The sequence below is a fragment of the Hyla sarda genome, chromosome 5 (assembly GCF_029499605.1).
Source record: "Hyla sarda isolate aHylSar1 chromosome 5, aHylSar1.hap1, whole genome shotgun sequence".
Lineage (NCBI taxonomy): Eukaryota > Metazoa > Chordata > Amphibia > Anura > Hylidae > Hyla > Hyla sarda.
In genome coordinates this window covers 275,732,816-275,743,969 of record NC_079193.1, presented here as the reverse complement: position 1 = coordinate 275,743,969, position 11,154 = coordinate 275,732,816, and the positions used below count along the sequence as shown (strand labels likewise).

Genomic DNA, 11,154 nt, shown 5'->3' with positions numbered 1-11,154 from the left:
TCTCAGCAGTCAGCGAGGTTGAGCCATTTCCGGTGGATACGACCTGGTTGCTACCGCCGCAGCAACACCATCCCGCTTTGCGGCGGGCTCTGGTGAATACCAGTAGCAACTTAGAACCGGTCCACCGGTACGGTCCACGCCAATCCCTCGCTGACACAGAGGATCCACCTCCAGCCTGCCGAATCCTAACAGTAGATTCAGCCATGGATCCCGCTGAGGTGCCACTGCCAAGTCTTTCTGACCTTGCCACCGTGGTCGCCAAACAAGGACAACAGCTGTCACAGTTGTCCGCCATGCTTCAGCAGCTTCTGCCTCTACAGTAGCAACCATCTCCTCTGCCAGCTTCTGCACCTCCTCCGCAGTGAGTGGCCGCTCCTAGCCTCCGCTTGTCTCTGCCGGACAAATTTGATGGGGACTCTAAACTCTGCCGTGGTTTCCTGTCTCAATGTTCCCTACACTTGGAGATGTTGTCGGACCAATTTCCCACAGGACGGTCTAAGGTGGCTTTCATAGTTAGTCTTCTGTCTGGAAAGGCCTTGTCATGGGCCACACCGCTCTGGGACCGCAATGATCCTGCCACAGCCACTGTCCAGTCCTTCTTCACTGAAGTCCGTAGTGTCTTCGAGGAGCCAGCCCAAGCCTCCTCTGCCGAGTCTGCTTTGCTGAACCTAGTCCAAGGAAGCTCTTCTGTAGGCGAATACGCCATCCAGTTTCGTACCCTCGCCTCTGAGCTAGCCTGGAACAACGAGGACCTCTGCGCGACCTTCAAGAAAGGCTTATCCAGCAACATCAAAGATGTACTGGCAGCACGAGAAATTCCTGCTAACCTGTCAGAACTTATCCATTTGGCCACCCGCATCGACATGCGTTTTTCTGAAAGACACCAGGAGCTCCACCAGGAAAAGGACCTTGATCTCTGGGCACCTCTCCCCCGGAATCCTTTGCAATCTACCCCTGTGCCTCCCGCCGAGGAGGCTATGCAAGTGGATCGGTCTCGCCTGACCCATGAAGAGAGATCTCGTCGCAGAGATAAAAATTTATGCGTGTACTGCGCTAGTACCGAACATTTCCTAGTTGACTGCCCTATTCGTCCTCCGCGTCTGGGAAACGCACGCACGCACCCAGTTCACGTGGGAGTGACGTCTCTTGGTGTGAATTCTGCTTCTCCACGTCTCCCTGTGCCCATGCGGATTTCTCCTTCTGCCAACTCCTCCTTCTCAGCTGCGGCCTTCTTGGACTCTGGTTCTGCAGGAAATTTTATTTTGGCCTCTTTCGTTAATAGGTTCAGTATCACAGTAACGTGTCTCGTCAAGCCGCTCTACATTTCTTCTGTCAACGGAGTAAAATTGGACTGCACTGTGCGTTACCGCACAGAACCCCTGCTTATGAGCATTGGACTGCATCACGAAAAAATAGAATTTTTTGTTCTACCCAACTGCACCTCTGAAGTCCTCCTCCGTCTGCCATGGCTCCAACGTCATTCTCTTACCCTTGACTGGACCACCGGGGAGATCAAAAATTGGGGTCCTTCTTGTCACAAACGATGCATCACATCTGCTCCCACTTGTCTAACTCCTGAGGTTCCACCCATACCGGCCCCTCCCAAGGCTTACCAGGATATTTTCGGCAAAAAGCAAGCTGAGATTTTGCCTCCTCATAGCCCCCTTTCTGGTAACACTCTGCCCCGTGGCAAGCTTCACCCTCTGCCCCTCTCCCATTCCCACTTCTTCTGGATTGCCTGCCATTGATGAATTTACCCAGGACTTCTCTATCATCCGGAAGGAAACTCAAAAGTCGCTCCCAATGGCCTCGTCTCGTATGAAGGGACAAGCAGACAAAAAGAGGGGGAGACCCAAGGGGGGGGGTACTGTTACGCCGAGCGCTCCGGGTCCCTGCTCTTCCCCGGAGCGCTCGCGGCGTTCTCCTCTCTGCAGCGCCCCGGTCAGACCCGCTGACCGGGAGCGCTGCACTGACACTGCCGGCGGGGATGCGATTCGCATAGCGAGACGCGCCCGCTCGCGGATCGCATCCCAATCTACTTACCTGTCCCGGTCCCCGGCTGTCACGTCCTGGCGCGCGCGGCTCCACTCTCTAGGGCGCGTGCGCGCCAGCTCTCTAAGATTTAAAGGGCCAGTGCATCGCTAATTGGTGCCTGGCCCAATCAGTGTAATTAGCTCACCTGCTCCTGGCCTATATTACCTCACTTACCCTTCCTTGCTTTGCCGGATCTTGTTGCCTTGTGCCTTGTGAAAGCGTTCCTGTGATTGCCTTATCAGTGTGACCTGACCTTCTGCCGTTACCCTTGACTACGAACCTTGCCGCCTGCCTTGACCTTCTGCTACGTCTGACCTCGCCTCTGTCTAGTCCTCCTGTCCCACACCACTCTCAGCAGTCAGCGAGGTTGAGCCGTTACCAATGGATACGACCTGGTTGCTACCGCCGCAGCAAGACCATCCCGCTTTGCGGCGGGCTCTGGTGAATACCAGTAGCAACTTAGAACCGGTCCACCGGTGCGGTCCACGCCAATCCCTCGCTGACACAGAGGATCCACCTCCAGCCTGCCGAATCCTAACAAACACCATCTCCCAGAGTCCACCTTGGAGTACGGAGTACTAATTCTCAATTCCCCGGATTCCCCATGGACAGGTAACAGGGATATCTAGATGCACAGAGTATAATTATAGAACACAGTACACAGTACACACTGAACAAGACAGGAATCGCAATCCCTCAGAAAACCTTCAGTAGACAGGATTGTCCCCATGGAGCAGAAACAGGGATGCCTAACATGGGACACTGTTCACACTGGACACACAAACTGGACACTCCACTCCACTATAGGAATAGCCATTAATAATAAATCCAAATAGACTGTTACGCCTAGCGCTCCGGGTCCCCGCTCCTCCCCGGAGCGCTCACGGCGTCTCTCTCCCCGCAGCGCGCCGGTCAGTCCCGCTGACCGGGAGCGCTGCACTGTCATGGCCGTCGGGGACGCGATTCACACAGCGGGACGCGCCCGCTCGCGAATCGCATCCCAGGTCACTTACCCGTCCCGGTCCCCTGCTGTCATGTGCTGGCGCGCGCGGCTCCGCTCTCTAGGGCGCACGCGCGCCAGCTCTCTGAGACTTAAAGGGCCAGTGCACCAATGATTGGTGCCTGGCCCAATTAGCTTAATTGGCTCCCACCTGCTCCCAGACTATATCTGCTCACTGCCCCTGCACTCCCTTGCCGGATCTTGTTGCCTTAGTGCCTAGAGAAAGCGTTTACTGTGTTTGTCCATACTGTGTACTTGACCTCCTGCTATTGCCATATTGACTACGATTCTTGCTGCCTGCCCCGACCTTCTGCTACGTCCGACCTTGCTCTTGTCTACTCCCTTGTACCGCGCCTATCTTCAGCAGTCAGAGAGGTTGAGCCGTTGCTAGTGGATACGACCTGGTTGCTACCGCCGCTGCAAGACCATCCCGCTTTGCGGCGGGCTCTGGTGAAAACCAGTAGCAGCTTAGAACCGGTCCACTAGCACGGTCCACGCCTATCCCTCTCTGGCACAGAGGATCCACCTCCAGCCTGCCGAATCTTGACAGTAGATCCGGCCATGGATCCCGCTGAGGTTCCCCTGCCAGTTGTCTCTGACCTCACTACGCTGGTCGCCCAGCAAGCTCGACAGATCGCCCAACAAGATCACCAGCTGTCGTACTTGACCACCATGACACAGCAACTTCAGTCGCAGCTACAGCAGCTTCAGTCACAGCTACAGCAATTTCAGTCACAGCTACAGCAGCAACAACCATCTCCTCCGCAGGCTCCTGCACTTCTTCCGCAGCGAGTGGCCGCTCCTAGCCTCCGCTTGTCCCTGCCGGACAAATTTGATGGGGACTCTAAGTTTTGCCGTGGCTTTCTTTCGCAATGTTCCCTGCACTTGGAGATGATGTCGGACCAGTTTCCTACTGAAAGGTCTAAGGTGGCTTTCGTTGTCAGCCTTCTGTCTGGGAAAGCTCTGTCATGGGCCACACCGCTCTGGGACCGCATTGACCCCGTCACTGCCTCTGTACACTCCTTCTTCTCGGAAATTCGAAGTGTCTTTGAGGAACCTGCCCGAGCTTCTTCTGCCGAGACTGCCCTGCTGAACCTGGCCCAGGGTAATTCTTCAGTGGGCGAGAACGCCATCCAATTTCGTACTCTTGCTTCCGAATTATCATGGAATAACGAGGCTTTCTGCGCGACCTTTAAAAAAGGCCTATCCAGTCGCATCAAGGATTTGCTGGCCGCACGAGAGATTCCTGCCAACCTGCAAGAACTTATCCATTTGGCCACCCGCATTGACATGCGTTTTTCTGAGAGACATCAAGAGCTCCGCCAGGAAAAAGACTTAGATCTCTGGGCACCTCTCCCACAGTCTCCGTTGCAATCTACGCCTGGGCCTCCCGCCGAGGAGGCCATGCAAGTGGATCGGTCTCGCCTGACCCAGGAAGAGAGGAATCGCCGTAGGGAAGAAAATCTTTGTCTGTACTGTGCCAGTACCGAACATTTCTTGGTGGATTGCCCTATTCGTCCTCCACGTCTGGGAAACGCACGCTCGCACCCAGCTCTCGTGGGTGTGGCGTCTCTTGATTCTAACTCGGCTTCTCCACGTCTCACGGTGCCCGCGCGGATTTCTCCTTCAGCCAACTCCTCCCTCTCAGCCGTGGCCTGCTTGGACTCTGGTGCCTCTGGGAATTTTATTCTGGAGTCTTTGGTGAATAAATTCCGCATCCCGGTGACCCGTCTCGTCAAGCCGCTCTACATTTCCGCGGTCAACGGAGTCAGGTTGGATTGCACCGTGCGTTACCGCACAGAACCCCTCCTGATGTGTATTGGACCCCACCACGAAAGGATTGAGTTATTCGTCCTTCCCAACTGTACCTCTGAGGTCCTCCTCGGTCTGCCATGGCTCCGGCTTCATTCTCCCACCCTTGATTGGACCACCGGGGAGATCAAGAACTGGGACTCTGCCTGACATAGGAAGTGCCTCTCCCCCCCTCCCAGTCCCGTCAGGCAAGCCTCAGTGCCTCCTCATGGCCCCCGTCCTGGTGTCACACTGCCCCGTGCCAGGCTTCGCCCTCTGCCCTCCCTCCCCATTCCCACTCCTGCTGTACTGCCTGCCGTTGAGGAAACCCTCCATTCTTTCCCGGTGTCCTCATCCCAGGGGAGGCAGTTACCGGACAAAGAAAAGGGGAGACCTAAGGGGGGGGTACTGTTACGCCTAGCGCTCCGGGTCCCCGCTCCTCCCCAGAGCGCTCACGGCGTCTCTCTCCCCGCAGCGCCCCGGTCAGTCCCGCTGACCGGGAGCGCTGCACTGTCATGGCCGTCGGGGATGCGATTCACACAGCGGGACGCGCCCGCTCGCGAATCGCATCCCAGGTCACTTACCCATCCCGGTCCCCTGCTGTCATGTGCTGGCGCGCGCGGCTCCGCTCTCTAGGGCGCGCGCGCGCCAGCTCTCTGAGACTTAAAGGGCCAGTGCACCAATGATTGGTGCCTGGCCCAATTAGCTTAATTGGCTCCCACCTGCTCCCAGACTATATCTGCTCACTGCCCCTGCACTCCCTTGCCGGATCTTGTTGCCTTAGTGCCTAGAGAAAGCGTTTACTGTGTTTGTCCATACTGTGTACTTGACCTCCTGCTATTGCCATATTGACTACGATTCTTGCTGCCTGCCCCGACCTTCTGCTACGTCCGACCTTGCTCTTGTCTACTCCCTTGTACCGCGCCTATCTTCAGCAGTCAGAGTTGTTGAGCCGTTGCTAGTGGATACGACCTGGTTGCTACCGCCGCTGCAAGACCATCCCGCTTTGCAGCGGGCTCTGGTGAAAACCAGTAGCAGCTTAGAACCGGTCCACTAGCACGGTCCACGCCTATCCCTCTCTGGCACAGAGGATCCACCTCCAGCCTGCCGAATCTTGACAGTAGATCCGGCCATGGATCCCGCTGAGGTTCCCCTGCCAGTTGTCTCTGACCTCACTACGCTGGTCGCCCAGCAAGCTCGACAGATCGCCCAACAAGATCACCAGCTGTCGTACTTGACCACCATGACACAGCAACTTCAGTCGCAGCTACAGCAGCTTCAGTCACAGCTACAGCAATTTCAGTCACAGCTACAGCAGCAACAACCATCTCCTCCGCAGGCTCCTGCACTTCTTCCGCAGCGAGTGGCCGCTCCTAGCCTCCGCTTGTCCCTGCCGGACAAATTTGATGGGGACTCTAAGTTTTGCCGTGGCTTTCTTTCGCAATGTTCCCTGCACTTGGAGATGATGTCGGACCAGTTTCCTACTGAAAGGTCTAAGGTGGCTTTCGTTGTCAGCCTTCTGTCTGGGAAAGCTCTGTCATGGGCCACACCGCTCTGGGACCGCATTGACCCCGTCACTGCCTCTGTACACTCCTTCTTCTCGGAAATTCGAAGTGTCTTTGAGGAACCTGCCCGAGCTTCTTCTGCCGAGACTGCCCTGCTGAACCTGGCCCAGGGTAATTCTTCAGTGGGCGAGAACGCCATCCAATTTCGTACTCTTGCTTCCGAATTATCATGGAATAACGAGGCTTTCTGCGCGACCTTTAAAAAAGGCCTATCCAGTCGCATCAAGGATTTGCTGGCCGCACGAGAGATTCCTGCCAACCTGCAAGAACTTATCCATTTGGCCACCCGCATTGACATGCGTTTTTCTGAGAGACATCAAGAGCTCCGCCAGGAAAAAGACTTAGATCTCTGGGCACCTCTCCCACAGTCTCCGTTGCAATCTACGCCTGGGCCTCCCGCCGAGGAGGCCATGCAAGTGGATCGGTCTCGCCTGACCCAGGAAGAGAGGAATCGCCGTAGGGAAGAAAATCTTTGTCTGTACTGTGCCAGTACCGAACATTTCTTGGTGGATTGCCCTATTCGTCCTCCACGTCTGGGAAACGCACGCTCGCACCCAGCTCTCGTGGGTGTGGCGTCTCTTGATTCTAACTCGGCTTCTCCACGTCTCACGGTGCCCGTGCGGATTTCTCCTTCAGCCAACTTCTCCCTCTCAGCCGTGGCCTGCTTGGACTCTGGTGCCTCTGGGAATTTTATTCTGGAGTCTTTGGTGAATAAATTCCGCATCCCGGTGACCCGTCTCGTCAAGCCGCTCTACATTTCCGCGGTCAACGGAGTCAGGTTGGATTGCACCGTGCGTTACCGCACAGAACCCCTCCTGATGTGTATTGGACCCCACCACGAAAGGATTGAGTTATTCGTCCTTCCCAACTGTACCTCTGAGGTCCTCCTCGGTCTGCCATGGCTCCGGCTTCATTCTCCCACCCTTGATTGGACCACCGGGGAGATCAAGAACTGGGACTCTGCCTGACATAGGAAGTGCCTCTCCCCCCCTCCCAGTCCCGTCAGGCAAGCCTCAGTGCCTCCTCATGGCCCCCGTCCTGGTGTCACACTGCCCCGTGCCAGGCTTCGCCCTCTGCCCTCCCTCCCCATTCCCACTCCTGCTGTACTGCCTGCCGTTGAGGAAACCCTCCATTCTTTCCCGGTGTCCTCATCCCAGGGGAGGCAGTTACCGGACAAAGAAAAGGGGAGACCTAAGGGGGGGGTACTGTTACGCCTAGCGCTCCGGGTCCCCGCTCCTCCCCAGAGCGCTCACGGCGTCTCTCTCCCCGCAGCGCCCCGGTCAGTCCCGCTGACCGGGAGCGCTGCACTGTCATGGCCGTCGGGGATGCGATTCACACAGCGGGACGCGCCCGCTCGCGAATCGCATCCCAGGTCACTTACCCATCCCGGTCCCCTGCTGTCATGTGCTGGCGCGCGCGGCTCCGCTCTCTAGGGCGCGCGCGCGCCAGCTCTCTGAGACTTAAAGGGCCAGTGCACCAATGATTGGTGCCTGGCCCAATTAGCTTAATTGGCTCCCACCTGCTCCCAGACTATATCTGCTCACTGCCCCTGCACTCCCTTGCCGGATCTTGTTGCCTTAGTGCCTAGAGAAAGCGTTTACTGTGTTTGTCCATACTGTGTACTTGACCTCCTGCTATTGCCATATTGACTACGATTCTTGCTGCCTGCCCCGACCTTCTGCTACGTCCGACCTTGCTCTTGTCTACTCCCTTGTACCGCGCCTATCTTCAGCAGTCAGAGTTGTTGAGCCGTTGCTAGTGGATACGACCTGGTTGCTACCGCCGCTGCAAGACCATCCCGCTTTGCGGCGGGCTCTGGTGAAAACCAGTAGCAGCTTAGAACCGGTCCACTAGCACGGTCCACGCCTATCCCTCTCTGGCACAGAGGATCCACCTCCAGCCTGCCGAATCGTGACATAGACTACTGAACAGCGGCACACACACTGCAGTGTGGTCAGGATGCTGGCCCAGTAGGAAAACAGAAATATAAAACACAGAACTTCACATAAACAAGAGAATACACAGTGTGAACAGACACATAACAGAAAGGATATACAAATCCTAAAACCAACTAAACAAACACAGCATAAAAGAGCATGCCAAAACCTGGCTAAAAGCAGAAAATAAAAACTGCATGCTAAAACAGATATAGTAGATTAAAACCTCAAATAAGAAGAGTTTCATCCAGCCTCCATTAGCCGCATGGCAGTAGCAAGTTAGCAGCATGTCCAGCATAGCAGAAGGTGAGGAACATTGAGGATAATCACCAGCGCTGAGGCCAGGCTGGGCTGACTATAAATAGACACACCCAAAAGGCTATTGGCTAACAGAGGCTGAAGCTGAAAGAGCAAGAGAATTAACTCTTCCCTGACCAGGAAACATAAAACTGTTTACACAAAGCAAAACCAAAAGGCTGAGTGTGAACACAGACCAATACAGACATGACAACTGGGTCTCCCTCCACACCTCACATATCGCCACCTTCCTCAACTTCATCCAACCTTCTAGTATAGGTTTAGTAAGATCATCCTTACCCAATTTTTGTTCCCAATAACAAAATGAGGTAGCCCCTAGTGCTTCACTACCTTTCCTTTTGATCTTCCAGTTCAGGTAAGAAAGAAAATGCATTGAAGAGGATGAGGACAAGAACATGTTGAAAAATAAAAATATGGAATGTTTCACGAATTTGCATGTCATCCTTGTGCAGGGGCCATGTTAATCTTCTCTGTATCGTTCCAATTTCAGTATATGTGCACTGATATGCCCATCCACTCCATTATCAATTCCCCAGTATGAATACTGGGGAATATGAATTTTCCCTCTGAAGTGATGTAACTCAATTCCACTGCAGAGGAGCAGCTCAGTATTTATTAGGGTGTGTTGTTAAAGGTGTAGGCAGCCATCCATATCAGAGTAAAAGAACACCCCCAGTGTACCAAGTGGCCTAATTTGCATATCAATATAACTGATAAAACAAATAAATGGTACCCCCATGGTAGAAAAATGCCCATAAAACATAAACTTTAATGGTGATAAATTAAAAACTGTATTCACAGAAGGGGAAAGAATTGTCAAAATATTACAGAATACACTAGGCCAAAAAACAAAACAAAAATCAGCAATTGCACACCTCCACCCCACACAGAAGTGCAGTGCCTGGATTGCACCTCAGTGGGTTAGCTACAATTTCACACTTCCTGGAGTTGTAGAAGTCACTGTGTCTGTTTACCAGAGTAAAATAGTCTTAGGGTCAAGGCTTTAGATGAAGTAGATCATTTGGACATCCCGCAATGAAGTACAAACAGAAAACTGTTTCATCCTTCTCCAAACTCCTTATTCATATGCAGCAAGGTTAGGCCAATGGTGATATATCCTCTGACCCTAGTCACTACACTGAACAATCTATGGGTCATTTGGCCAAAAATAGGTGACCACAAAAACCTTATCCCTACACTAACCCTAGATTGTTCCTAGCGACACCAGCATTCAAAAAATATTGTCACAAATGCTTCCAAGGCAAGTCAACTCGCAGAGGAAGATTCATCAAAACCAATGTAAAGGAAAAGTTGACCAGTTGATCAGATCGCTTCTTTCACTTCTGAAAAGGCCTTACAAAAAAAAGAAGCAATCTGATTGGTTGCTATGGGCAACTGGTCAACTTTGCCTCTGCACAGGTCTTGATGAATCTCCCCCATGGTGTGCATGAAATGGAGCATAGAATGCAGACAACAAAGACATAGTTCTATGATTTTACAAAACACGGTTCAAACTGCAGACTATAGTATCCAGATTTTTTTTTTTATTATTTAGTTTAGATTAAAGAGGGATGGCCTTATACACATATATCAAGAGGAAAACAGAGATCTCTCCTATGATCTATTTATACCCAAGACTATATCTATAACAAAGGGACATACTGTACATCTAGAGAGAATTGGGTTTCTACATCCATCAGAATAGAAGTGGATTATTTACTGTATATGCAGTCAGGGCCAGAGTAAGGCTGCCTGGAAGACGGAGCACTTCATTATGATGCTCATCATTACCCCCCCTGCTCATCATTACCCCCCCCCTGCTCATCATTACCCCCCCTACTCATCATCCCCCCCCCCTCATCATTCCCCCGCTCATCATTACCCCCCTGCTCATCATTACCCCCCCTGCTCATCATTCCCCCCCCCCGCTCATCATTCCCCCCTGCTCATCATTCCCCCCCTGCTCATCATTCCCCCCTACCCATCATTACCCCCCTGCTCATCATTACCCCCCCGCTCATCATAACCCCCCCGCTCATTATTACCCCCCCCGCTCATCATTACCCCCCCTGCTCCTCATTACCCCCCCTGCTCGTCATTACCCCCCCTGCTCGTCATTACCCCCCTGATCGTCATTACCCCCCTGATCGTCATTACCCCCCTGATCGTCATTACCCCCCTCTGCCTCATCATCCTCCCCTGCTCATTGCTCCCCCCTCCTCCTGCTTTTTCTATTTTTCATATTTACTTACCTGGCCACGCTCAGCAGGCTCAGGTAGCGTCGGGTCTCAGGGCTGTGACGAGTGACGTCTCCTGCGGCTCCTCTACACGACGTCACTCGTCATTTCCTGCAGTGCTGGGGTGTAATTAAGAATACTGTGCCCTGTAGCGGCGCGGCTGCTGGAAATGAGGAGTGACGTCCCTGACACTGTGCAGAGGAGCTGCAGGAGACGTCACTCGTCACAGCCCACATGACCCGACGCATCACCTGAGCCTTCCGAGTGCGGCC

General features: G+C 53.6%; 1 non-coding gene across 1 annotated transcript; it reads right to left on the bottom strand.

The window, feature by feature from the left end:
- Window positions 1-9,052: 9,052 nt before the first annotated feature.
- On the bottom strand, window positions 9,053-9,156 carry LOC130274727 (U6 spliceosomal RNA). Its single transcript, XR_008844446.1, has one exon. It is a non-coding gene; the product is annotated as a U6 spliceosomal RNA (small nuclear RNA).
- Window positions 9,157-11,154: the final 1,998 nt, after the last annotated feature.